We start from the raw sequence: 27,664 nt of genomic DNA, 5'->3' as shown, positions 1-27,664 counted from the left end.
TGCAGCAGAGTACTGTAATGGAAGCATGCTGGGTCCATAACCCAGAGGTAGGCAGATTGAAACTATCCTCTGCTATATGCATTTTTTTTTTGTTCATTAAAGTAATCCAAAACTGGTATTGATATTTTAGCTTTTATTTTTACTTAAAGTACAATAACTTTTACCATTTTAATTTGTTTTAATAGTATATTGACAGTATTGTTTTCTTTCAAAAATCCAATTAATTTTCTTTACCCGATTATTAAAATGGTAACTGACAAAAACAAACTACATTGTCACCAGAAGAGCAATACAAAATGTACAAGTGATATATTAAAATCATCTTTCCAGCTTGAATTTCAATGATGCATTGGGGCAACGATTTTGTGAGAAACATCTTCACCCTTAAATAAAGATTTTCTTAATTCCTTACCTGTGTGCTAATTAGATATCACCTTGTTTTCACATTAAACAGACTTCCACATGAGAAAGCAGCAAGGATGCAGTGGCGTTAATGTTTCCTGGTGTCAACCTGTATTATTTCAGTAGATATTGAAATGAGGATGCATCTTGCTGCCTTTCCAATGAAGCAAGTTTAATTTAGTAATAGGTGAAAAACCATCCCTACAAAGATGTTAATCCGATACTTGGCTTTGTGGACACTTTTCAGAGAACAAATTTGTTAGCATAAAAATAAAGCCAGAAAATGAAGAGCTGTTTAATCACTCAATTGGATTTTTCTGCCAGCATATTTCATTTTCTCTGCAACCCACTGCTAAATTGTGCTTCCTAGCTGTTTTTTTTATAAAATCACTTAATCAAATCTAACTCTGATTACATCAGAGTAGGCCAAGTACCCTACACCATAAGAGGGGGTTTGAAATTTTGACTTGTCTACTTAAAGATCACCAAAATCTGATGACAAGGTCAATAACATCCCTGGGTGGGATTGAACCACCAACCCTTTGGTTAATAACCAAACACACTAACCGATTGCACCACAGAGACACTTTGCAAAATTACATACTGACAAAGGCTAATAAGCATTCATCTAGAACGTTTCCTAGAAAACTTTAAAAAGTCAATAATCTGGAGAGATTTTGTAAGATGTTTCTTCCATCAACCAATGAAGAAACGCATTGGTACTTTCCCATGATGAGTGAGTGCTTCAGGATCTCTTGCACTTACATGTGCAGCAGAGTACTGCAATGGAAGCATGCTGGGCCCATAACCCAGAGGTAGGCAGATTGAAACTATCCTCTGCTATATGCATTTTTTTTTGTTAATTAAAGTAATCCAAAACTGGGATTGATATTTTTGCTCTTTTATTTTTACTTAAAGTACAATAACTTTTACCATTTTAATTTGTTTTAATAGTATATTGACAGTATTGTTTTCTTTCAAAAATCCACTTAATTTTCTTTACCCTATTATTAAAATGGTAATTGACAAAAACAAACTACATTGTCACCAGAAGAGCAATACAAAATGTACAAGTGATATATTAAAATCATCTTTCCAGCTTGAATTTCAATGATGCATTGGGGCAACGATTTTGTGAGAAACATCTTCACCCTTAAATAAAGATTTTCTTAATTCCTTACCTGTGTGCTAATTAGATATCACCTTGTTTTCACATTAAACAGACTTCCACATGAGAAAGCAGCAAGGATGCAGTGGCGTTAATGTTTCCTGGTGTCAACCTGTATTATTTCAGTAGATATTGAAATGAGGATGCATCTTGCTGCCTTTCCAATGAAGCAAGTTTAATTTAGTAATAGGTGAAAAACCATCCCTACAAAGATGTTAATCAGATACTTGGCTTTGTGGACACTTTTCAGAGAACAAATTTGTTAGCATAAAAATAAAGCCAGAAAATGAAGAGCTGTTTAATCACTCAATTGGATTTTTTTGCCAGCATATTTCTTTTTCTCTGCAAACCACTGCTAAATTGTGCTTCCTAGCTGTTTTTATAAAATCACTGAATCAAATCTAACTCTGATTACATCAGAGAAGGCCAGGTACCCTACACCATAACAGGGGTTTTTGAAATTTTGACTTGTCTACTTAAAGATCACCAAAATCTGATAACAAGGTCAATTACGTCCCTGGGTGGGATTGAACCACCAACCTTTTGGTTAATAGCCGTACACACTAACTGATTGCGCCACAGCGACACTTTGCAAAAGTACATACTGACAAAGGCTAATAAGCATTCATCTAGAACGTTTCCTAGAAAAACTTTAAATAGTCAATAATCTGGAGAGTTTTTGTAAGATGTTTCTTCCATCAACCAATGAAGAAACACATTGGTACTTTCCCATGATGAGTGAGTGCTTCAGGATCTCTTGCAATTACATGTGCAGCAGAGTACTGTAATGGAAGCTCGCTGGGTCCATAACCCAGAGGTAGGCAGATTGAAACTATCCTCTGCTATATGCATTTTTTTTTGTTAATTAAAGTAAACCAAAACTGGGATTGATATTTTTGCTCTTTTATTTTTACTTAAAGTACAATAACTTTTACCATTTTAATTTGTTTTAATAGTATATTGACAGTATTGTTTTCTTTCAAAAATCCACTTAATTTTCTTTACCCGATTATTAAAATGGTAATTGACAAAAACAAACTACATTGTCACCAGAAGAGCAATACAAAATGTACAAGTGATATATTAAAATCATCTTTCCAGCTTGGATTTCAATGATGCATTGGGGCAACGATTTTGTGAGAAACATCTTCACCCTTAAATAAAGATTTTCTTAATTCCTTACCTGTGTGCTAATTAGATATCACCTTGTTTTCACATTAAACAGACTTCCACATGAGAAAACAGCAAAGATGCAGTGGCGTTAATGTTTCATGGTGTCAACCTGTATTATTTCCGTAGATATTGAAATGAGGATGCATCTTGCTGCCTTTCCAATGAAGCAAGTTTAATTTAGTAATAGGTGAAAAACCATCCCTACAAAGATGTTAATCAGATACTTGGCTTTGTGGACACTTTTCAGAGAACAAATTTGTTATCATAAAAATAAAGCCAGAAAATGAAGAGCTGTTTAATCACTCAATTGTATTTTTCTGCCAGCATTTTTCTTTTTCTCTGCAACCCACTGCTAAATTGTGCTTCCTAGCTGTTTTTTTATAAAATCACTTAATCAAATCTAACTCTGATTACATCAGAGAAGGCCAGGTACCCTACACCATAAGAGGGGGTTTGCAATTTTGACTTGTCTACTTAAATATCACCAAAATCTGATCACAAGGTCAATTACGTCCCTGGGTGGGATTGAACCACCAACCTTTTGATTAATAGCTGAACACACTAACCGATTGCGCCACAGAGACACTTTGCAAAAAGAATATACTGACAAAGACTAATAAGCATTCATCTAGAACGTTTCCTAGAAAAACTTTAAAAAGTCAATAATCTGGAGAGTTTTTGTAAGATGTTTCTTCCAGCAACCAATGAAGAAACACATTGGTACTTTCGCATGATGAGTGAGTGCTTCAGGATCTCTTGCACTTACATGTGCAGCAGAGTACTGCAATGGAAGCATGCTGGGCCCATAACCCAGAGGTAGGCAGATTGAAACTATCCTTTGCTATATGCATTTTTTTTTTGTTCATTAAAGTAATCCAAAACTGGGATTGATATTTTAGCTTTTATTTTTACTTAAAGTACAATAACTTTTACCATTTTAATTTGTTTTAATAGTATATTGACAGTATTGTTTTCTTTCAAAAATCCACTTAATTTTCTTTACCCTATTATTAAAATGGTAATTGACAAAAACAAACTACATTGTCACCAGAAGAGCAATACAAAATGTACAAGTGATATATTAAAATCATCTTTCCAGCTTGAATTTCAATGATGCATTGGGGCAATGATTTTGTGAGAAACATCTTTACCCTTAAATAAAGATTTTCTTAATTCCTTACCTGTGTGCTAATTAGATATCACCTTGTTTTCACATTAAACAGACTTCCACATGAGAAAGCAGCAAGGATGCAGTGGCGTTAATGTTTCCTGGTGTCAACCTGTATTATTTCAGTAGATATTGAAATGAGGATGCATCTTGCTGCCTTTCCAATGAAGCAAGTTTAATTTAGTAATAGGTGAAAAACCATCCCTACAAATATGTTAATCAGATACTTGGCTTTGTGGACACTTTTCAGAGAACAAATTAGTTAGCATAAAAATAAAGCCAGAAAATGAAGAGCTGTTTAATCACTCAATTGGATTTTTCTGCCAGCATATTTCTTTTTCTCTGCAACCCACTGCTAAATTGTGCTTCCTAGCTGTTTTTATAAAATCACTGAATCAAATCTAACTCTGATTACATCAGAGAAGGCCAGGTACCCTACACCATAACAGGGGGTTTGAAATTTTGACTTGTCTGCTTAAAGATCACCAAAATCTGATAACAAGGTCAATTAAGTCCCTGGGTGGGATTGAACCACCAACCTTTTGGTTAATAGCCTTACACACTAACTGATTGCGCCACAGCGACACTTTGCAAAAGTACTTACTGACAAAGGCTAATAAGCATTCATCTAGAACGATTCCTAGAAACATTTTAAAAAGTCAATAATGTGGAGAGTTTTTGTAAGATGTTTCTTCCATCAACCAATGAAGAAACACATTGGTACTTTCCCATGATGAGTGAGTGCTTCAGGATCTCTTGCACTTACATGTGCAGCAGAGTACTGTAATGGAAGCATGCTGGGTCCATAACCCAGAGGTAGGCAGATTGAAACTATCCTCTGCTATATGCATTTTTTTTTTTGTTCATTAAAGTAATCCAAAACTGGTATTGATATTTTAGCTTTTATTTTTACTTAAAGTACAATAACTTTTACCATTTTAATTTGTTTTAATAGTATATTGACAGTATTGTTTTCTTTCAAAAATCCAATTAATTTTCTTTACCCGATTATTAAAATGGTAACTGACAAAAACAAACTACATTGTCACCAGAAGAGCAATACAAAATGTACAAGTGATATATTAAAATCATCTTTCCAGCTTGAATTTCAATGATGCATTGGGGCAACGATTTTGTGAGAAACATCTTCACCCTTAAATAAAGATTTTCTTAATTCCTTACCTGTGTGCTAATTAGATATCACCTTGTTTTCACATTAAACAGACTTCCACATGAGAAAGCAGCAAGGATGCAGTGGCGTTAATGTTTCCTGGTGTCAACCTGTATTATTTCAGTAGATATTGAAATGAGGATGCATCTTGCTGCCTTTCCAATGAAGCAAGTTTAATTTAGTAATAGGTGAAAAACCATCCCTACAAAGGTGTTAATCAGAGACTTGGCTTTGTGGACACTTTTCAGAGAACAAATTTGTTATCATAAAAATAAAGCCAGAAAATGAAGAGCTGTTTAATCACTCAATTGTATTTTTCTGCCAGCATTTTTCTTTTTCTCTGCAACCCACTGCTAAATTGTGCTTCCTAGCTGTTTTTTTATAAAATCACTTAATCAAATCTAACTCTGATTACATCAGAGAAGGCCAGGTACCCTACACCATAAGAGGGGGTTTGCAATTTTGACTTGTCTACTTAAATATCACCAAAAGCTGATCACAAGGTCAATTACGTCCCTGGGTGGGATTGAACCACCAACCTTTTGATTAATAGCTGAACACACTAACCGATTGCGCCACAGAGACACTTTGCAAAAAGAATATACTGACAAAGACTAATAAGCATTCATCTAGAACGTTTCCTAGAAAAACTTTAAAAAGTCAATAATCTGGAGAGTTTTTGTAAGATGTTTCTTCCAGCAACCAATGAAGAAACACATTGGTACTTTCGCATGATGAGTGAGTGCTTCAGGATCTCTTGCACTTACATGTGCAGCAGAGTACTGCAATGGAAGCATGCTGGGCCCATAACCCAGAGGTAGGCAGATTGAAACTATCCTTTGCTATATGCATTTTTTTTTTGTTCATTAAAGTAATCCAAAACTGGGATTGATATTTTAGCTTTTATTTTTACTTAAAGTACAATAACTTTTACCATTTTAATTTGTTTTAATAGTATATTGACAGTATTGTTTTCTTTCAAAAATCCACTTAATTTTCTTTACCCTATTATTAAAATGGTAATTGACAAAAACAAACTACATTGTCACCAGAAGAGCAATACAAAATGTACAAGTGATATATTAAAATCATCTTTCCAGCTTGAATTTCAATGATGCATTGGGGCAATGATTTTGTGAGAAACATCTTTACCCTTAAATAAAGATTTTCTTAATTCCTTACCTGTGTGCTAATTAGATATCACCTTGTTTTCACATTAAACAGACTTCCACATGAGAAAGCAGCAAGGATGCAGTGGCGTTAATGTTTCCTGGTGTCAACCTGTATTATTTCAGTAGATATTGAAATGAGGATGCATCTTGCTGCCTTTCCAATGAAGCAAGTTTAATTTAGTAATAGGTGAAAAACCATCCCTACAAAGGTGTTAATCAGAGACTTGGCTTTGTGGACACTTTTCAGAGAACAAATTTGTTATCATAAAAATAAAGCCAGAAAATGAAGAGCTGTTTAATCACTCAATTGTATTTTTCTGCCAGCATTTTTCTTTTTCTCTGCAACCCACTGCTAAATTGTGCTTCCTAGCTGTTTTTTTATAAAATCACTTAATCAAATCTAACTCTGATTACATCAGAGAAGGCCAGGTACCCTACACCATAAGAGGGGGTTTGCAATTTTGACTTGTCTACTTAAATATCACCAAAATCTGATCACAAGGTCAATTACGTCCCTGGGTGGGATTGAACCACCAACCTTTTGATTAATAGCTGAACACACTAACCGATTGCGCCACAGAGACACTTTGCAAAAAGAATATACTGACAAAGACTAATAAGCATTCATCTAGAACGTTTCCTAGAAAAACTTTAAAAAGTCAATAATCTGGAGAGTTTTTGTAAGATGTTTCTTCCAGCAACCAATGAAGAAACACATTGGTACTTTCGCATGATGAGTGAGTGCTTCAGGATCTCTTGCACTTACATGTGCAGCAGAGTACTGCAATGGAAGCATGCTGGGCCCATAACCCAGAGGTAGGCAGATTGAAACTATCCTTTGCTATATGCATTTTTTTTTTGTTCATTAAAGTAATCCAAAACTGGGATTGATATTTTAGCTTTTATTTTTACTTAAAGTACAATAACTTTTACCATTTTAATTTGTTTTAATAGTATATTGACAGTATTGTTTTCTTTCAAAAATCCACTTAATTTTCTTTACCCTATTATTAAAATGGTAATTGACAAAAACAAACTACATTGTCACCAGAAGAGCAATACAAAATGTACAAGTGATATATTAAAATCATCTTTCCAGCTTGAATTTCAATGATGCATTGGGGCAATGATTTTGTGAGAAACATCTTTACCCTTAAATAAAGATTTTCTTAATTCCTTACCTGTGTGCTAATTAGATATCACCTTGTTTTCACATTAAACAGACTTCCACATGAGAAAGCAGCAAGGATGCAGTGGCGTTAATGTTTCCTGGTGTCAACCTGTATTATTTCAGTAGATATTGAAATGAGGATGCATCTTGCTGCCTTTCCAATGAAGCAAGTTTAATTTAGTAATAGGTGAAAAACCATCCCTACAAATATGTTAATCAGATACTTGGCTTTGTGGACACTTTTCAGAGAACAAATTAGTTAGCATAAAAATAAAGCCAGAAAATGAAGAGCTGTTTAATCACTCAATTGTATTTTTCTGCCAGCATTTTTCTTTTTCTCTGCAACCCACTGCTAAATTGTGCTTCCTAGCTGTTTTTATAAAATCACTGAATCAAATCTAACTCTGATTACATCAGAGAAGGCCAGGTACCCTACACCATAACAGGGGGTTTGAAATTTTGACTTGTCTGCTTAAAGATCACCAAAATCTGATAACAAGGTCAATTAAGTCCCTGGGTGGGATTGAACCACCAACCTTTTGGTTAATAGCCTTACACACTAACTGATTGCGCCACAGCGACACTTTGCAAAAGTACTTACTGACAAAGGCTAATAAGCATTCATCTAGAACGATTCCTAGAAACATTTTAAAAAGTCAATAATGTGGAGAGTTTTTGTAAGATGTTTCTTCCATCAACCAATGAAGAAACACATTGGTACTTTCCCATGATGAGTGAGTGCTTCAGGATCTCTTGCACTTACATGTGCAGCAGAGTACTGTGATGGAAGCATGCTGGGTCCATAACCCAGAGGTAGGCAGATTGAAACTATCCTCTGCTATATGCATTTTTTTTTGTTCATTAAAGTAATCCAAAACTGGGATTGATATTTTAGCTTTTATTTTTACTTAAAGTACAATAACTTTTACCATTTTAATTTGTTTTAATAGTATATTGACAGTATTGTTTTCTTTCAAAAATCCAATTAATTTTCTTTACCCGATTATTAAAATGGTAACTGACAAAAACAAACTACATTGTCACCAGAAGAGCAATACAAAATGTACAAGTGATATATTAAAATCATCTTTCCAGCTTGAATTTCAATGATGCATTGGGGCAACGATTTTGTGAGAAACATCTTCACCCTTAAATAAAGATTTTCTTAATTCCTTACCTGTGTGCTAATTAGATATCACCTTGTTTTCACATTAAACAGACTTCCACATGAGAAAGCAGCAATGATGCAGTGGCGTTAATGTTTCCTGGTGTCAACCTGTATTATTTCAGTAGATATTGAAATGAGGATGCATCTTGCTGCCTTTCCAATGAAGCAAGTTTAATTTAGTAATAGGTGAAAAATCATCCCTACAAAGGTGTTAATCAGAGACTTGGCTTTGTGGACACTTTTCAGAGAACAAATTTGTTAGCATAAAAATAAAGCCAGAAAATGAAGAGCTGTTTAATCACTCAATTGGATTTTTTTGATAGCATATTTCTTTTTCTCTGCAACCCACTGCTAAATTGTGCTTCCTAGCTGTTTTTATAAAATCACTGAATCAAATCTAACTCTGATTACATCAGAGAAGGCCAGGTACCCTACACCATAACAGGGGTTTTCGAAATTTTGACTTGTCTACTTAAAGATCAACAAAATCTGATAACAAGGTCCATTATGTCCCTGGGTGGGATTGAACCACCAACCTTTTGGTTAATAGCTGTACACACTAACTGATTGCGCCACAGCGACACTTTGCAAAAGTACATACTGACAAAGGCTAATAAGCATTCATCTAGAACGTTTCCTTTAAAACTTTAAATAGTCAATAATCTGGAGAGTTTTTGTAAGATGTTTCTTCCATCAACCAATGAAGAAACACATTGGTACTTTCCCATGATGAGTGAGTGCTTCAGGATCTCTTGCACTTACATGTGCAGCAGAGTACTGTTATGAAAGCATGCTGGGTCCATAACCCAGAGGTAGGCAGATTGAAACTATCCTCTGCTATATGCATTTTTTTTTTGTTAATTAAAGTAATCCAAAACTGGGATTGATATTTTTGCTCTTTTATTTTTACTTAAAGTACAATAACTTTTACCATTTTAATTTGTTTTAATAGTATATTGACAGTATTGTTTTCTTTCAAAAATCCAATTAATTTTCTTTACCCGATTTTTAAAATGGTAATTGACAAAAACAAACTACATTGTCACCAGAAGAGCAATACAAAATGTACAAGTGATATATTAAAATCATCTTTCCAGCTTGAATTTCAATGATGCATTGGGGCAACGATTTTGTGAGAAACATCTTCACCCTTAAATAAAGATTTTCTTAATTCCTTACCTGTGTGCTAATTAGATATCACCTTGTTTTCACATTAAACAGACTTCCACATGAGAAAACAGCAAAGATGCAGTGGCATTAATGTTTCCTGGTGTCAACCTGTATTATTTCCGTAGATATTGAAATGAGGATGCATCTTGCTGCCTTTCCAATGAAGCAAGTTTAATTTAGTAATAGGTGAAAAACCATCCCTACAAAAATGTTAATCAGATACTTGGCTTTGTGGACACTTTTCAGAGAACAAATTTGTTATCATAAAAATAAAGCCAGAAAATGAAGAGCTGTTTAATCACTCAATTGGATTTTTCTGCCAGCATTTTTCTTTTTCTCTGCAACCCACTGCTAAATTGTGCTTCCTAGCTGTTTTTTTATAAAATCACTTAATCAAATCTAACTCTGATTACATCAGAGAAGGCCAGGTACCCTACACCATAAGAGGGGGTTTGCAATTTTGACTTGTCTACTTAAATATCACCAAAATCTGATCACAAGGTCAATTATGTCCCTGGGTGGGATTGAACCACCAACTTTTTGATTAATAGCTGAACACACTAACCAATTGCGCCACAGAGACACTTTGCAAAAAGTACATACTGACAAAGACTAATAAGCATTCATCTAGAACGTTTCCTAAAAAAACTTTAAAAAGTCAATAATCTGGAGAGTTTTTGTAAGATGTTTCTTCCAGCAACCAACGAAGAAACACATTGGTACTTTCGCATGATGAGTGAGTGCTTCAGGATCTCTTGCACTTACATGTGCAGCAGAGTACTGCAATGGAAGCATGCTGGGCCCATAACCCAGAGGTAGGCAGATTGAAACTATCCTTTGCTATATGCATTTTTTTTTGTTCATTAAAGTAATCAAAAACTGGGATTGATATTTTAGCTTTTATTTTTACTTAAAGTACAATAACTTTTACCATTTTAATTTGTTTTAATAGTATATTGACAGTATTGTTTTCTTTCAAAAATCCAATTAATTTTCTTTACCCGATTATTAAAATGGTAATTGACAAAAACAAACTACATTGTCACCAGAAGAGCAATACAAAATGTACAAGTGATATATTAAAATCATCTTTCCAGCTTGAATTTCAATGATGCATTGGGGCAACGATTTTGTGAGAAACATCTTCACCCTTAAATAAAGATTTTCTTAATTCTTTACCTGTGTGCTAATTAGATATCACCTTGTTTTCACATTAAACAGACTTCCACATGAGAAAACAGCAAAGATGCAGTGGTGTTAATGTTTCCTGGTGTCAACCTGTATTATTTCTGTAGATATTGAAATGAGGATGCATCTTGCTGCCTTTTTAATGAAGCAAGTTTAATTTAGTAATAGGTGAAAAACCATCCCTACAAAGATGTTAATCAGATACTTGGCTTTGTGGACACTTTTCAGAGAACAAATTTGTTATCATAAAAATAAAGCCAGAAAATGAAGAGCTGTTTAATCACTCAATTGGATTTTTCTGCCAGCATTTTTCTTTTTCTCTGCAACCCACTGCTAAATTGTGCTTCCTAGCTGTTTTTTTTATAAAATCACTTAATCAAATCTAACTCTGATTACATCAGAGAAGGCCAGGTACCCTACACCATAAGAGAGGGTTTGCAATTTTGACTTGTCTACTTAAATATCACCAAAATCTGATCACAAGGTCAATTACGTCCCTGGGTGGGATTGAACCACCAACCTTTTGATTAATAGCTGAACACACTAACAGATTGCGCCACAGAGACACTTTGCAAAAAGTCCATACTGACAAAGACTAATAAGCATTCATCTAGAACGTTTCCTAGAAAAACTTTAAAAAGTCAATAATCTGGAGAGTTTTTGTAAGATGTTTCTTCCAGCAACCAATGAAGAAACACATTGGTACTTTCGCATGATGAGTGAGTGCTTCAGGATCTCTTGCACTTAAATGTGCAGCAGAGTACTGCAATGGAAGCATGCTGGGCCCATAACCCAGAGGTAGGCAGATTGAAACTATCCTTTGCTATATGCATTTTTTTTTGTTCATTAAAGTAATCCAAAACTGGGATTGATATTTTAGCTTTTATTTTTACTTAAAGTACAATAACTTTTACCATTTTAATTTGTTTTAATAGTATATTGACAGTATTGTTTTCTTTCAAAAATCCACTTAATTTTCTTTACCCTATTATTAAAATGGTAATTGACAAAAACAAACTACATTGTCACCAGAAGAGCAATACAAAATGTACAAGTGATACATTAAAATCATCTTTCCAGCTTGAATTTCAATGATGCATTGGGGCAACGATTATGTGAGAAACATCTTCACCCTTAAATAAAGATTTTCTTAATTCCTTACCTGTGTGCTAATTAGATATCACCTTGTTTTCACATTAAACAGACTTCCACATGAGAAAGCAGCAAGGATGCAGTGGCGTTAATGTTTCCTGGTGTCAACCTGTATTATTTCAGTAGATATTGAAATGAGGATGCATCTTGCTGCCTTTCCAATGAAGCAAGTTTAATTTAGTAATAGATGAAAAACCATCCCTACAAATATGTTAATCAGATACTTGGCTTTGTGGACACTTTTCAGAGAACAAATTAGTTAGCATAAAAATAAAGCCAGAAAATGAAGAGCTGTTTAATCACTCAATTGGATTTTTCTGCCAGCATATTTCTTTTTCTCTGCAACCCACTGCTAAATTGTGCTTCCTAGCTGTTTTTATAAAATCACTGAATCAAATCTAACTACATCAGAGAAGGCCAGGTACCCTACACCATAACAGGGGGTTTGAAATTTTGACTTGTCTACTTAAAGATCACCAAAATCTGATAACAAGGTCAATTAAGTCCCTGGGTGGGATTGAACCACCAACCTTTTGGTTAATAGCCTCACACACTAACTGATTGCGCCACAGCGACACTTTGCAAAAGTACTTACTGACAAAGACTAATAAGCATTCATCTAGAACGATTCCTAGAAACATTTTAAAAAGTCAATAATGTGGAGAGTTTTTGTAAGATGTTTCTTCCATCAACCAATGAAGAAACACATTGGTACTTTCCCATGATGAGTGAGTGCTTCAGGATCTCTTGCACTTACATGTGCAGCAGAGTACTGTAATGGAAGCATGCTGGGTCCATAACCCAGAGGTAGGCAGATTGAAACTATCCTCTGCTATATGCATTTTTTTTGTTAATTAAAGTAATCCAAAACTGGGATTGATATTTGTGCTCTTTTATTTTTACTTAAAGTACAATAACTTTTACCATTTTAATTTGTTTTAATAGTATATTGACAGTATTGTTTTCTTTCAAAAATCCAATTAATTTTCTTTACCCGATTATTAAAATGGTAATTGACAAAAACAAACTACATTGTCACCAGAAGAGCAATACAAAATGTACAAGTGATATATTAAAATCATCTTTCCAGCTTGAATTTCAATGATGCATTGGGGCAACGATTTTGTGAGAAACATCTTCACCCTTAAATAAAGATTTTCTTAATTCCTTACCTGTGTGCTAATTAGATATCACCTTGTTTTCACATTAAACAGACTTCCACATGAGAAAACAGCAAAGATGCAGTGGCGTTAATGTTTCCTGGTGTCAACCTGTATTATTTCCGTAGATATTGAAATGAGGATGCATCTTGCTGCCTTTCCAATGAAGCAAGTTTAATTTAGTAATAGGTGAAAAACCATCCCTACAAAGATGTTAATCAGACACTTGGCTTTGTGGACACTTTTCAGAGAACAAATTAGTTAGCATAAAAATAAAGCCAGAAAATGAAGAGCAGTTTAATCACTCAATTGGATTTTTCTGCCAGCATATTTCTTTTTCTCTGCAACCCACTGCTAAATTGTGCTTCCTAGCTGTTTTTTTATAAAATCACTTAATCAAATCTAACTCTGATTACATCAGAGAAGGCCAGGTACCCTACACCATAAGAGGGGGTTTGAAATTTTGACTAGTCTACTTAAAGATCACCAAAATCTGATAATAAGGTCAATTACATCCCTGGGTGGGATTGAACCACCAACCCTTTGATTAATAACCAAACACACTAACCGATTGCGCCACAGAGACACTTTGCAAACTTACATACTGACAAAGGCTAATAAGCATTCATCTAGAACGTTTCCTAGAAAAACTTTAAAAAGTCAATAATCTGGAGAGTTTTTGTAAGATGTTTCTTCCATCAACCAACGAAGAAACACATTGGTACTTTCCCATGATGAGTGAGTGCTTCAGGATCTCTTGCACTTACATGTGCAGCAGAGTACTGCATTGGAAACATGCTGGGCCCATAACCCAGAGGTAGGCAGATTGAAACTATCCTCTGCTATATGCATTTTTTATTGTTAATTAAAGTAATCCAAAACTGGGATTGATATTTTTGCTCTTTTATTTTTACTTTAAAGTACAATAACTTTTACCATTTTAATTTGTTTTAATAGTATATTGACAGTATTGTTTTCTTTCAAAAATCCACTTAATTTTCTTTACCCTATTTTTATAATGGTAATTGACAAAAACAAACTACATTGTCACCAGAAGAGCAATACAAAATGTACAAGTGATATATTAAAATCATCTTTCCAGCTTGAATTTCAATGATGCATTGGGGCAACGATTTTGTGAGAAACATCTTCACCCTTAAATAAAGATTTTCTTAATTCCTTACCTGTGTGCTAATTAGATATCACCTTGTTTTCACATTAAACAGACTTCCACATGCGAAAGCAGCAAGGATGCAGTGGCGTTAATGTTTCCTGGTGTCAACCTGTATTATTTCAGTAGACATTGAAATGAGGATGCATCTTGCTGCCTTTCCAATGAAGCAAGTTTAATTTAGTAATAGGTGAAAAACCATCCCTACAAAGGTGTTAATCAGAGACTTGGCTTTGTGGACACTTTTCAGAGAACAAATTTGTTAGCATAAAAATAAAGCCAGAAAATGAAGAGCTGTTTAATCACTCAATTGGATTTTTTTGCCAGCATATTTCTTTTTCTCTGCAACTCACTGCTAAATTGTGCTTCCTAGCTGTTTTTATAAAATCACTGAATCAAATCTAACTCTGATTACATCAGAGAAGGCCAGGTACCCTACACCATAACAGGGGGTTTGAAATTTTGACTTGTCTACTTAAAGATCACCAAAATCTGATAACAAGGTCAATTACGTCCCTGGGTGGGATTGAACCACCAACCTTTTAGTTAATAACCATACACACAGACTGATTGCGCCACAGCGACACTTTGCAAAAGTACATACTGACAAATGCTAATAAGCATTCATCTAGAACGTTTCCTAGAAACATTTTAAAAAGTCAATAATGTGGAGAGTTTTTGTAAGATGTTTCTTCCATCAACCAATAAAGAAACACATTGGAACTTTCCCATGATAAGTGAGTGCTTCAGGACCTCTTGCACTTACATGTGCAGCAGAGTACTGTAATGGAAGCATGCTGGGTCCATAACCCAGAGGTAGGCAGATTGAAACTATCCTCTGCTATATGCATTTTTTTTTGTTAATTAAAGTAATCCAAAACTGGGATTGATATTTTTGCTCTTTTATTTTTACTTAAAGTACAATAACTTTTACCATTTTAATTTGTTTTAATAGTATATTGACAGTATTGTTTTCTTTAAAAAATCCAATTAATTTTCTTTACCCGATTATTAAAATGGTAATTGACAAAAACAAACTACATTGTCACCAGAAGAGCAATACAAAATGTACAAGTGATATATTAAAATCATCTTTCCAGCTTGAATTTCAATGATGCATTGGGGCAACGATTTTGTGAGAAACATCTTCACCCTTTAATAAAGATTTTCTTAATTCCTTACCTGTGTGCTAATTAGATATCACCTTGTTTTCACATTAAACAGACTTCCACATGAGAAAGCAGCAAGGATGCAGTGGCGTTAATGTTTCCTGGTGTCAACCTGTATTATTTCAGTAGATATTGAAATGAGGATGCATCTTGCTGCCTTTCCAATGAAGCAAGTTTAATTTAGTAATAGGTGAAAAACCATCCAAGAGCTGTTTAATCACTCAATTGGATTTTTTTGCCAGCATATTTCTTTTTCTCTGCAACCCACTGCTAAATTGTGCTTCCTAGCTGTTTTTATAAAATCACTGAATCAAATCTAACTCTGATTACATCAGAGAAGTCTAAATACCTAACACCATAACAGGGGGTTTGAAATTTTGACTTGTCTACTTAAAGATCACCAAAATCTGATAACAAAGTCAATTACATCCCTGGGTGGGATTGAACCACCAACCTTTTGGTTAATAGCCATACACACTAACTGATTGCGCCACAGCGACACTTTGCAAAATTACATACTGACAAAGGCTAATAAACAATCATCTAGAACGTTTCCTAGAAAAACTTTAAAAAGTCAATAATCTGGAGTGTTTTTGTAAGATGTTTCTGCCATCAACCAATGAAGAAACACATTGGTACTTTCCCATGATGAGTGAGTGCTTCAGGATCTCTTGCACTTACATGTGCAGCAAAGTACTGCAATGGAAGCATGCTGGGCCCATAACCCAGAGGTAGAAAGATTGAAACTATCCTCTGCTATATGCATTTTTTTTGTTAATTAAAGTAATCCAAAACTGGGATTGATATTTTTGCTCTTTTATTTTTACTTAAAGTACAATAACTTTTACCATTTTAATTTGTTTTAATAGTATATTGACAGTATTGTTTTCTTTCAAAAATTCACTTAATTTTCTTTTCTGTGTGCTAATTAGATATCACCTTGTTTTCACATTAAATAGACTTCCACATGAGAAAGCAGCAAGGATGCAGTGGCGTTAATGTTTCCTGGTGGTAGTGGGGTACTGTGTTTGTGCTTTCCTCTGGTCAGCTCTGGTAAAAGTCAGATTTCTTTGTCTCAGATCTTCCTCTAGCCTTGTTCTTCTTTCGAGAGTTCCCTTGTGCTGCCTCAGTTGGATCTCCTTCACTTGACAGGGGGGTACCCGAGCAGCGACCCTCCCCAGCACTAGCCCAACTCCTACTTACCTGCCAGGTGAGATACTATGATCAGGAAGGTGCTTCTCCCAGGGAAAGGCTCACCCATTGCACTCTGGGTGTGCTGCTCCTGCGATTTCCCCAAATGTGGGAAACTTGACTGCATAATTTGTGTTTCCCCTGGTCGGCTCTCGTATAATTCAGATCTCTTTGTCTCAGGTCTCTCTCCAGCCTAGTTTGCTGTCTGTTTCCACTTCTCTTTTCTTAAACCGCTCCCTTCTATGCCCTTGTGCACCTTAATTAAATCTAACTCTGATTACGTCAGAGAAGGCCAGGTACCCTACACCATAAGAGGGGGTTTGAAATTTTGACTTGTCTACTTAAAGATCACCAAAATCTGATCACAAGGTCAATTACATCACTGGGTGGGAACCTTTTGGTTAATAGCCCATGTAAGTGCAAGAGATCCTGAAGCACTCACTCATCATGGGAATGTACCAATGTGTTTCTTACAAAAATTCTCCAGATTATTGACTTTTTAAAGTTTTTCTAGGAAACGATCTAGATGAATGCTTATTAGCCTTTGTCAGTATGTACTTTTGCAAAGTGTCGCTGTGGCGCAATCAGTTAGTGTGTATGGCTATTAACCTAAAGGTTGGTGATTCAATCCCACCCAGGGACGTAATAGACCTTGTTATCAGATTTTGGTGATCTTTAAGTAGACAAGTCAAAATTTCAAACCCCCTCTTATGGTGTAGGGTACCCGGCCTTCTCTGATGTAATCAGAATTAGATTTGATTAAGTGATTTTATAAAAAACAGCTAGGAAGCACAATTTAGCAGTGGGTTGCAGAGAAAAAAAATTATGCTGGCAGAAAAGTCCAATTGAGTGATTAAACAGCTCTTCATTTTCTGATTTTATGTTTATGCTAACAAATTTGCTCTCTGAAAAGTGTCCACAAAGCCAAGTCTCTGATTAACACCTTTGTAGGAATGGTTTTTCACCTATTACTGAATTAAACTTGCTTCATTGGAAAGGCAGCAAGATGCATCCTCATTTCAATGTCTACTGAAATAATACAGGTTGACACCAGGAAACATAAACGTCACTGCATCCTTGCTGCTTCCTCATGGGGAAGTCTGTTTAATGTAAAAACAAGGTGATATCTAATCAGCACACAGGTAAGGAATTAAGAAAATCTTTCTTTATGGGTGAAGATGTTTCTCACAAAATTGTTGCACCAAGGCATCATTGAAATTCAAGCTGGAAAGATGATTTTAATATATCACTTGTACATTTTGTACTGCTCTTCTGGTGACAATGTAGATTGTTTTTGTCAATTACCATTTTAATAATCGGGTAAAGAAAATTAATTGGATTTTTGAAAGAAAACAATACTGTCAATATACTATTAAAACAAATTAAAATGGTAAAAGTTATTGTACTTTAAGTAAAAATAAAAGAGCAAAAATATCAATCCCAGTTTTGGATTACTTTAATTAATAAAAACAATGCATATAGCAGAGGATAGTTTCAATCTGCCTACCTCTGGGTTATGGACCCAGCATGCTTCCATTACAGTACTCTGCTGCACATGTAAGTGCAAGAGATCCTGAAGCACTCACTCATCATAGGAAAGTACCAATGTGTTTCTTCATTGGTTGATGGAAGAAACATCTTACAAAAACTCTCCACATTATTGACTTTTTAAAATGTTTCTAGGAAACGTTCTAGATGAATGCTTATAAGCCTTTGTCAGTATGTACTTTTGAAAAGTGTCGCTGTGGCGCAATCAGTTAGTGTATAAGGCTATTAACCAAAAGGTTGGTGGTTCAATCCCACCCAAGGACGTAATTGACCTTGTTATCAGATTTCGGTGATCTTTAAGTAGACAAGTCAAAATTTCAAACCCCCTCTTATGGTGTAGGGTACCTGGCCTTCTCTGATGTAATCAGAGTTAGATTTGATTAAGTGATTTTATAAAAAAAACAGCTAGGAAGCACAATTTAGCAGTGGGTTGCAGAGAAAAAGAAAAATGCTGGCAGAAAAATCCAATTGAGTGATTAAACAGCTCTTCATTTTCTGGCTTTATTTTTATGCTAACAAATTTGTTCTCTGAAAAGTGTCCACAAAGCCAAGTCTCTGATTAACACCTTTGTAGGGATGGTTTTTAACCTATTACTAAATTAAACTTGCTTCATTGGAAAGGCAGCAAGATGCATCCTCATTTCAATGTCTACTGAAATAATACAGGTTGACACCAGGAAACATTAACGCCACTGCATCCTTGCTGCTTTCTCATGTGAAAGTCTGTTTAATGTGAAAACAAGGTGATATCTAATTAGCACACAGGTAGGGAATTAAGAAAATCTTTATTTAAGGGTGAAGATGTTTCTCACAAAATCGTTACCTCAATGCATCATTGAAATTCAAGCTGAAAAGATGATTTTAATATATCACTTGTACATTTTGTATTGCTCTTCTGGTGACAATGTAGTTTGTTTTTGTCAATTACCATTTTAATAATAGGGTAAAGAAAATTAAGTGGATTTTTGAAAGAAAACAATACTGTCAATATATTATTAAAACAAATTAAAACAGTAAAAGTTATTGTACTTTAAGTAAAAATAAAAGAGCCAAAATATCAATCCCAGTTTTGGATTACTTTAATTAACAAAAAAAATGCATATAGCAGAGGACAGTTGCAATCTGCCTACCTCTGGGTTATAGGCCCAGCATGCTTCCATTGTAGTCCTTTGCTGCACATGTAAGTGCAAGAGATCCTGAAGCACTCACTCATCATGGGAAAGTACCAATGTGTTTCTTCATTGGTTGATGGAAGGAACATCTTACAAAAACTCTCCAGATTATTGACTTTTTAAAGTTTTTCTAGGAAACGTTCTAGATGAATGCTTATTAACCTTTGTCAGTATGTACTTTTGCAAAGTGTCTCTGAGGTGCAAACAGTTAGCGTGTTCAGTTGTTAACCAAAAGGTTGGTGGTTCAATCCCACCTAGGGACGTAATTGACCTCGTTATCAGATTTTGGTGATCTTTAAGTAGACAAGTAAAAATTTCAAACCACCTCTTATGGTGTAGGGTACCTGGCCTTCTCTGATGTAATCAGAGTTAGATTTGATTAAGTGATTTTATAAAAAAAACAGCCACAAAGCACAATTTAGCAGTGGGTTGCAGAGAAAAAGAAATATGCTGGCAGAAAAATCCAATTGAGTGATTAAACAGCTCTTCATTTTCTGGCTTTATTTTTATGCTAACAAATTTGTGCTCTGAAAAGTGTCCACAAAGCCAAGTATCTGATTAACACCTTTGTAGGGATGGTTTTTCACCTATTATTAAATTAAACTTGCTTCATTGGAAAGGCAGCAAGTGATGTCATCCAAGCAGTGGGTCAAAGTTGGCTTCAAACCTCGTCTGCTTATGAAAAGAGAAAAGGGGTATGCAGGGCATGGCGGCCTTTTGCGGTGCTTGGATGACCCCTAGTTCGCATTAAATAATGCAGTCGAGTTTCCCACATTTGGGGAAATCACAGGGGTCAGCATACCCAGAATGCAATGAATGAACCGCACCCTGGGAGAACAGTCTTCATGACCATGGTATCTCCTATGCAAAATAAGTATGATTTGGGATAGGGCTGGGGAGGGCCGCTGCTCAGGCACATCTCTGTCAAGTAAAGGAGATTCAACTGAGGCAGCACAAGGGAACTCTCATCTGGGGACAACAACTGCAGGGAGAACACATATTTTCAGATGAACATGGGAGGGCAGAAGGCTGCCTAATACTGAAGCACCCCCAAACAACAAACCAAATGCAACAACTAGTGCAAGCATTCCTGGGGGAAGGCCTGCAGCAGATGGATTTGCATATGGCGATGTCATCCAAGCAGTGGGTCAAAGTTGGCTTCAACCCTCGTCTGCATATGAAAAGAGAAAAGGGGCGTGCAGGGCATGGCGGCCTTTTGCGGCACTTGGATGACCCCTAGTTTGCATTAAACACCTCCACCCTCCGTCGGTGTGGGGCTCATGTTGGCTATGCCCCAGCCCCTGAAGCATTCAAGCTGATTTCTTGCAGCAGCTGGGCACTGTAACAGCTCCAGAGCTGCTCTGTAAGGCAAGTAAAAGGGTGTGGGCCCTGCAGCACTACCTGTAGTTCGCATTGTGCGAGACCCCTAGTTCGCATTAAACACCCCCACCCTCCTTCGGTGTGGGGCTCATGTTGGCCATGCCCCAGCCCCTGAAGCATTCACGCTGATTTCTTGCAGCAGCTGGGCACTGTAACAGCTCAAGAGCTGCTCTGTAAGGCAAGTAAAAGGGTGTGGGCCCTGCAGCACTACCTGTAGTTTGCATTGTGCATTGGAAGGCACAAAGTAAGCAGACGGGAGGAGAAGTCAGGATAGTGCACAAGGGTATAGGCGGGAGGGGCTCAAGAAAAAAGAAGTGGAAACAGACAGCAAACTAGGCTTCCAATGCACAATGCAAACTACAGGTAGTGCTGCAGGGCCCACACCCTTTTACTTGCCTTACAGAGCAGCTCTGGAGCTGTTTAATCACTCAATTGGATTTTTCTGCCAGCATAATTTTTCTCTTACGTCCTAGAGGATGCTGGGGACTCCGTAAGGACCATGGGGGATAGACGGGCTCCGCAGGAGACATGGGCACTTAAAGAAAGACTTTAGATCTGGGTGTGCACTGGCTCCTCCCTCTATGCCCCTCCTCCAGACCTCAGTTTACTACTGTGCCCAGAGGAGACTGGGTGCTTTTCAGGGAGCTCTCCTGAGTTTCCTGACAGAAAGTATATTTGTTAGATTTTTTTATTTTCAGGGAGCCTGCTGGCAACAGACTCCCTGCATCGAGGGGCGGAGGGGAGAGATGCACACCTACTTCTGTGAGTTGATAGGCTCTGCTTCTTAGGCTACTGTACAGCATTAGCTCCAGAGGGATCGGTACGCAGGTCTCACCCTCGCCGTCCGTCCCAGAGCCGCGCCGCCGTCCCCCTCGCAGAGCCGGAAGATAGAAGCCGGGTGAGTATGAGAAGAAAAGAAGACTTCAGAGGCGGCGGAAGACTTCATGATCTTCACTGAGGTAACGCACAGCAGTAAAGCTGTGCTCCATTGCTCCCATACACCTCACACACGGCAGTCAGTGTAAGGGTGAAGGGCTCAGGGGGGACGCCCTGGGCAGCAATATAGACCTCTCTTTGGCAAAATAAATATATATGCAGCTAGGCACTGTATATATATATATAAGAGCCCCCGCCATTTTTTTACTATATTTGAGCGGGACAGAAGCCCGTCGCTGAGGGGGTGGGGCTTCTCCCTCAGCACTCACCAGCACCATTTTCTCCACAGCACCGCTGAGGGGAAGCTCCACGGACTCTCCCCTGCTTATACCACGGTAGAAAGAGGGTCTTAAAGAAGAGGGGGGCACATAATTAGGCGCATATATATATGGAAATACAGCGCTACTGGGTAAACATAAAATTATTGTGTTTTTTTCCTGGGTCATATAGCGCTGGGGTGTGTGCTGGCATACTCTCTCTCTCTGTCTCTCCAAAGGGCCTTGTTGGGGAACTGTCCTCAGATAAGAGGATTCCCTGAGTGTATGGTGTGTCGGTACACGTGTGTCGACATGTCTGAGGTAGAAGGCTCTCCTAGAGAGGAGCAGGAGCAAATTAATGTGGTGTCTCCATCGACAACGCCGACACCTGACTGAATGGATATGTGAAATGTTTTAAGTGCTAATGTAAACTTATTACACAAGAGATTAGACAAAGCTGAAGCTAGGGAACAGTCAGGGAGTCAACCCATGCCTGTCCCTATGTCGCAGGGACCTTCGGGGTCTCAAAAGCGCCCACTATCCCAAATAGTTGACACAGATACCGACACGGATTCTGACTCCAGTGTCGACTACGATGATGCAAAGTTACAGCCAAAATTGGCTAAATGTATTCGATATATGATTATTGCAATAAAAGATGTTTTGCACATCACAGAGTCCCCTGTCCCTGACACGAGGGTACACATCTATAAGGGAAAGAAACCTGAGATAACCTTTCCCCCCTCACATGAGTTGAACGAATTATGTGAAAAAGCTTGGGAATCTCCAGACAAAAAGCTGCAGATTCCCAAAAGGATTCTTATGGCGTATCCTTTCCCGCCAATGGACAGGATACGGTGGGAATCCTCCCCTAGGGTGGATAAAGCATTGACACGCTTATCCAAAAAGGTAGCGCTGCCATCCCAGGATACGGCTACCATCAGGGACCATGCTGACCGCAAGCAGGAGGTTACCCTAAAGTTCATTTACACACATTCTGGTACCTTACTCAGACCGGCAATTGCGTCGGCCGGGGTTGTAGCGCGGTGGCAGCATGGACAGATACCTTATCAGCAGAGATTGAGACCCTAGATAAGGATGCTATGTTATTGACCATAGGGCATATAAAAGATGCTGTCCTATATATAAGAGATGCTCAAAGTGACATTAGTCTACTGGGTTCTAGAATAAACGCTATGTCAATTTCTGCTAGACGAGTCCTATGGACCCGGCAATGGACAGGTGATGCCGACTCAAAAAGGTATATGGAGGTTTTACCTTACAGGGGTGAGGAATTGTTTGGGGAAGGTCTCTCGGACCTAGTCTCCACAGCTACAGCTGGTAAATCAAATTTTTTGCCTTATATTCCCTCACAGCCTAAGAAAGCACCACATTATCAAATGCAGTCCTTTCGATCACAGAGAAACAAGAAAGTACGAGGTGTGTCCTTTCTTGCCAGAGGTAAGGGCAGAGGGAAGAAGCTGCACAACACAGCTAGTTCCCAGGAACAGAAGTCCTCCCCGGCCTCTACAAAATCCACCGCATGACGCTGGGGCTCCGCTAAAGGAGTCCGCCCAGTTGGGGGCACGTCTTCGAGTTTTCAGCCACATCTGGGTTCATTCGCAGGTGGATCCCTAGGCAATAGAAATTGTTTCTCAGGGTTACAAGCTGAAATTCGAAGAGGTGCCTCCTCGCCGGTTTTTCAAATCGGCCCTACCATCTTCTCCCCAGGAAAGGGAGATAGTGTTAAATGCAATTCACAAATTGTATCTTCAACAGGTGGTGGTCAAGGTTCCCCTGCTTCAACAAGGAAATGGAAATTATTCGACCCTGTTTGTAGTCCCAAAACCGGACGGTTTGGTCAGACCCATATTAAATTTAAAATCCCTGAACCTATACTTGAAAAGGTTCAAGTTCAAGATGGAATCGCTAAGAGCGGTCATCGCCAGCCTAGAAGGGGGGGATTTTATGATATCTCTGGACATAAAGGATGCATACCTTCATGTACTCATTTATCCACCTCATCAGGCGTACCTAAGATTTGCGGTACAGTATTGTCATTACCAATTTCAGACGTTGCCGTTTGGTCTCTCCAGAATTTTCTCCGAGAATTTTCACCAAGGTAATGACGGAAATTATGGTGCTCCTGCGAAAGCAAGGTGTCACAATTATCCCGTACTTGAACGATCTCCTCATAAAAGCGAGATCAAGAGAGCAGTTGCTGAACAGCGTATAACTTTCACTGAAGGTGTTACAGCAACACGGCTGGATTCTCAATATCCCGAAGTCGCAGTTGGTTCCTACGACTCGTCTGACTTTGCTTGGGCATTATTCTGGATACGGACCAGAAAAGGGTTTATCTTCCGATAGAAAAGGCTCAGGAACTCATGACTCTGGTCAGGAACCTATTGAAACCAAAACAGGTGTCAGTGCATCACTGCACTCGAGTCCTGGGAATGATGGTGGCATCATACGAGGCCATTCCCTTCGGCAGGTTCCATGCGAGGATCTTGCAATGGGACCTACTGGACAAGTGGTCCGGGTCACATCTACAGATTCATCAGTTGATCACCCTGTCCCCCAGGGCCAGGGTATCTCTCCTGTGGTGGCTGCAGAGTGCTCACCTTCTAGAGGGCCGCAGGTTCGGCATTCAGGACTGGATCCTGGTGACCACGAACGCGAGCCTCCGAGGTTGGGGAGCAGCCACACAGGGAAGAAATTTCCAAGGTCTTTGGTCAAGTCAGGAGACTTGTCTTCACATCAACATCCTGGAGCTAAGGGCCATATACAACGCCCTATGTCAAGCGGAGACCTTACTTCGCGACCAACCAGTTCTGATCCAGTCAGACAACGTCACCGCACTAGTTCATGTAAACCGCCAAGGCGGCACAAGGAGCAGAGTGGCGATGGCGGAAGCCACCAGAATTCTTCGCTGGGCGGAGAATCATGTAAGCTGTCAAAGTCAGAAAAATATCACGATGCACACTGCCATATTTGCACCTCATATGTGTCCCTGCTGCGCATGCGTGCGCTCTCCCGTGCGTGCGCATACTCGCTGTTGCGGGCACCCGCAGGCGCACGGTATGCGCATTTACGGTAGAGATTGTGTGCGTCTAGCGGGCGACTCTTTCGTTACATATTTTCACCATATAATGCATTTTGTAGATTATGGTCCCTTTGATAGATTCTGAAAGTTTAGTTAATGTAGTATGTTCCTGGACAGAGAGATCCCTCATTGTTTGATACGAAGGGTCAGACAGGAGTAATACAGTGGTGTTTAGTATCCATCGGAAGAGTATTTAATTAGCAATATTCCGGTGTTGGTTTGAAGCGGATCAATCGCTCGTGCGAATAGTTATGGACATAAGAAGTTTATGAACATTTACTGTATTTGCACTTACTTATCCATGCGGCGGGAAACCCAGTTTCCCTCCCACCTGAGCTGTTGGAAATAGTCACAGCCCACCTGTATGAATCAACCTATGACCTTTTGTTATAATGCGAAGACGAATTCCTGTGTCCAATGAACAATGAGATTGTAGGGACCATTGAATTGTATTGTGTGTGGGGCATAAATAGACAGGCCGATCACATCCAGCACTCACTCTTCATCGGTTATCATTGCTGAAAATCGGGAGCTGGATGTCCAGAGGCGCATGCGATCGTTTCCTTTGTGCGTAAGTTTTCTCCGTAATCATATTGTCTTTTCTTGTTATTATGGGCCATATCTTTCTCTCTCTCTCTTCTCTTTCTCTCATTTTCTCTTAAACGTACTTGTATTGTATTTACTGTGTAGTTACCTGGTTAGTTAGTCTATGTTATATTGTAGTGTATGACTTGTATTGTATTAATTCTTTTGCAAGTATAACATTCATAATATATATATTAGGCGTTGGACCCTAAGCACGGTATTTGTGTATTTCTTATAGTGTTAAGTATTCTCAGAGCGTCGGTGACGCTCGAACAGCTTTTGAGTTAATAAGGTTATACAGTGTTGCATTTACACCCTATCTCTACACTAAGGTTTTACAGCAAATTACATTGTTTGTGGTTTAGACATAAAGGTTTAACATTGTGAGCGTCGGCGCCGCTCGTGATCTCCTCGTGGTCTCGAGCGTCCGCTACGCTGATAGCGTAGCATTACGGTAGTCGCTCACCTATAAGTGTGCCCGATACCAACAGCGTATTCTCGTGAGCGTCTGTATCGCTTGAGCAGCCCGCTCCCGATACAGCGTCCGTTACGCTATAGCGAACCATTACGTTAGTCAGCAGCCAATAGCGTGCCTGCCTGTGATCTCTTGGCCGTGAGCGAACGTGACGCTTGAGCGTCTCGACCACGGCTAAGCGATTGTTACGCAACGAGCGTACCCTTACGGTACTCCATACGCAAATAGCGTACAGTGTTCTTAGACCTCACAAAGGGTTTTAAATAAGATAAATATTTAGCTTTATCAATTGGCGGCTCGTCCTGTCCTTCACATATCTCTGCTAGGTAATTTCAGCAGACATTATCCATCAGCAAAGGGCGGGAGATCATATTCTTCGCAGTGCTGACGGGATAAGCGTCTGTTTCGCTTAGTAAAGGGTGCTGAAGGAATCCGGGAACCGGAGGTAAGAACAACACACTAGTGTCTTTTAAAACTGTTTATTTCTATCTTGCGTACGCACACACGCATATCTGCATTTCTTTTTCATTCGTGTATTTTCATATATCACTCTCCTGTTTGCCATTTTATAATTGATAAAACGTGCTAAGAGAGATTTGTCGCTATTTCATAGTTAAAGTGTAAAAGTAATGCGTTAAGGGATAAAGTGTAAAGCACACACGCAGCTCTACCTAAAGGTAAAAGGAGAGATTGGTGTGTTGCACGGTAGACGACTGAGGATCATCTACATTGATAAAACGTGTTAGTTGTGTTACGGTGGACATTGGTTTTGTATACACGTGTCTCTAACAAAAGGCTGAGACTCGCGTACGCAAAGGCCGACGCACGCAGCGTAAATTATGCAACGGAGCGTCTGGGTACGCCCACGTAACTCAAATCACACGATAGTGTTGATTTTTAAATAGCACAATAAGCGATAAATAGCGCAATAAGCGATAAATATCGCAACAGGCGATAAATAGCGCAACAAGCGATAAATAGCGCAACAGGCGATAAATAGCGCAAATCTATTTTAAATCCGAAATTTAAATTAACAGATCCTTCTCCAAATTTACAACACATCTGGTCTAAAGAAAAATTTCTGCGCAGAAATAGAAATAGAAACAAAAGTGTGTATGTGGTGAGTGAGTGTTTGTTTTTACAATTTTGGGGATTGAACCACAGAAATCATCGAGTTCTCGTGAAGTACATACGTGTAAGTGACATACGTGGTGGCTAGGGAGGCATCTCTGGTTAAACATAAAATTTGAGCATTAGAGTGTAGCAGACCAGGAGGTCATACTGTAACAGACCAGGAGGTCAGACCAGGAGGTCGCATAACAGACCAGGAGGTCCAAGTACAGCAGACAAGGAAGTCCGCTATAGAGACAAGGCACAACACCAAGAAGGGTTGGTGCGACACCCATATAGG

The 27,664-nt window shown here is 38.2% G+C and overlaps 1 non-coding gene and 1 pseudogene across 1 annotated transcript; one reads left to right on the top strand and one right to left on the bottom strand.

The window, feature by feature from the left end:
* Nucleotides 1–16,798: 16,798 nt before the first annotated feature.
* On the top strand, nucleotides 16,799–16,961 carry LOC135031397 (U1 spliceosomal RNA). The gene has a single exon (XR_010227111.1). It is a non-coding gene; the product is annotated as a U1 spliceosomal RNA (small nuclear RNA).
* A 3,252-nt stretch (nucleotides 16,962–20,213) lies between these two features.
* On the bottom strand, nucleotides 20,214–20,392 carry LOC135031436 (U1 spliceosomal RNA; annotated as a pseudogene).
* Nucleotides 20,393–27,664: the final 7,272 nt, after the last annotated feature.

This window comes from Pseudophryne corroboree, unplaced genomic scaffold (assembly GCF_028390025.1).
Source record: "Pseudophryne corroboree isolate aPseCor3 unplaced genomic scaffold, aPseCor3.hap2 scaffold_515, whole genome shotgun sequence".
Taxonomy (NCBI): Eukaryota; Metazoa; Chordata; class Amphibia; order Anura; family Myobatrachidae; genus Pseudophryne; species Pseudophryne corroboree.
The sequence above is the reverse complement of the archived record's forward strand: the minus strand, read 5'-3'. Positions and strand labels throughout refer to the sequence as shown.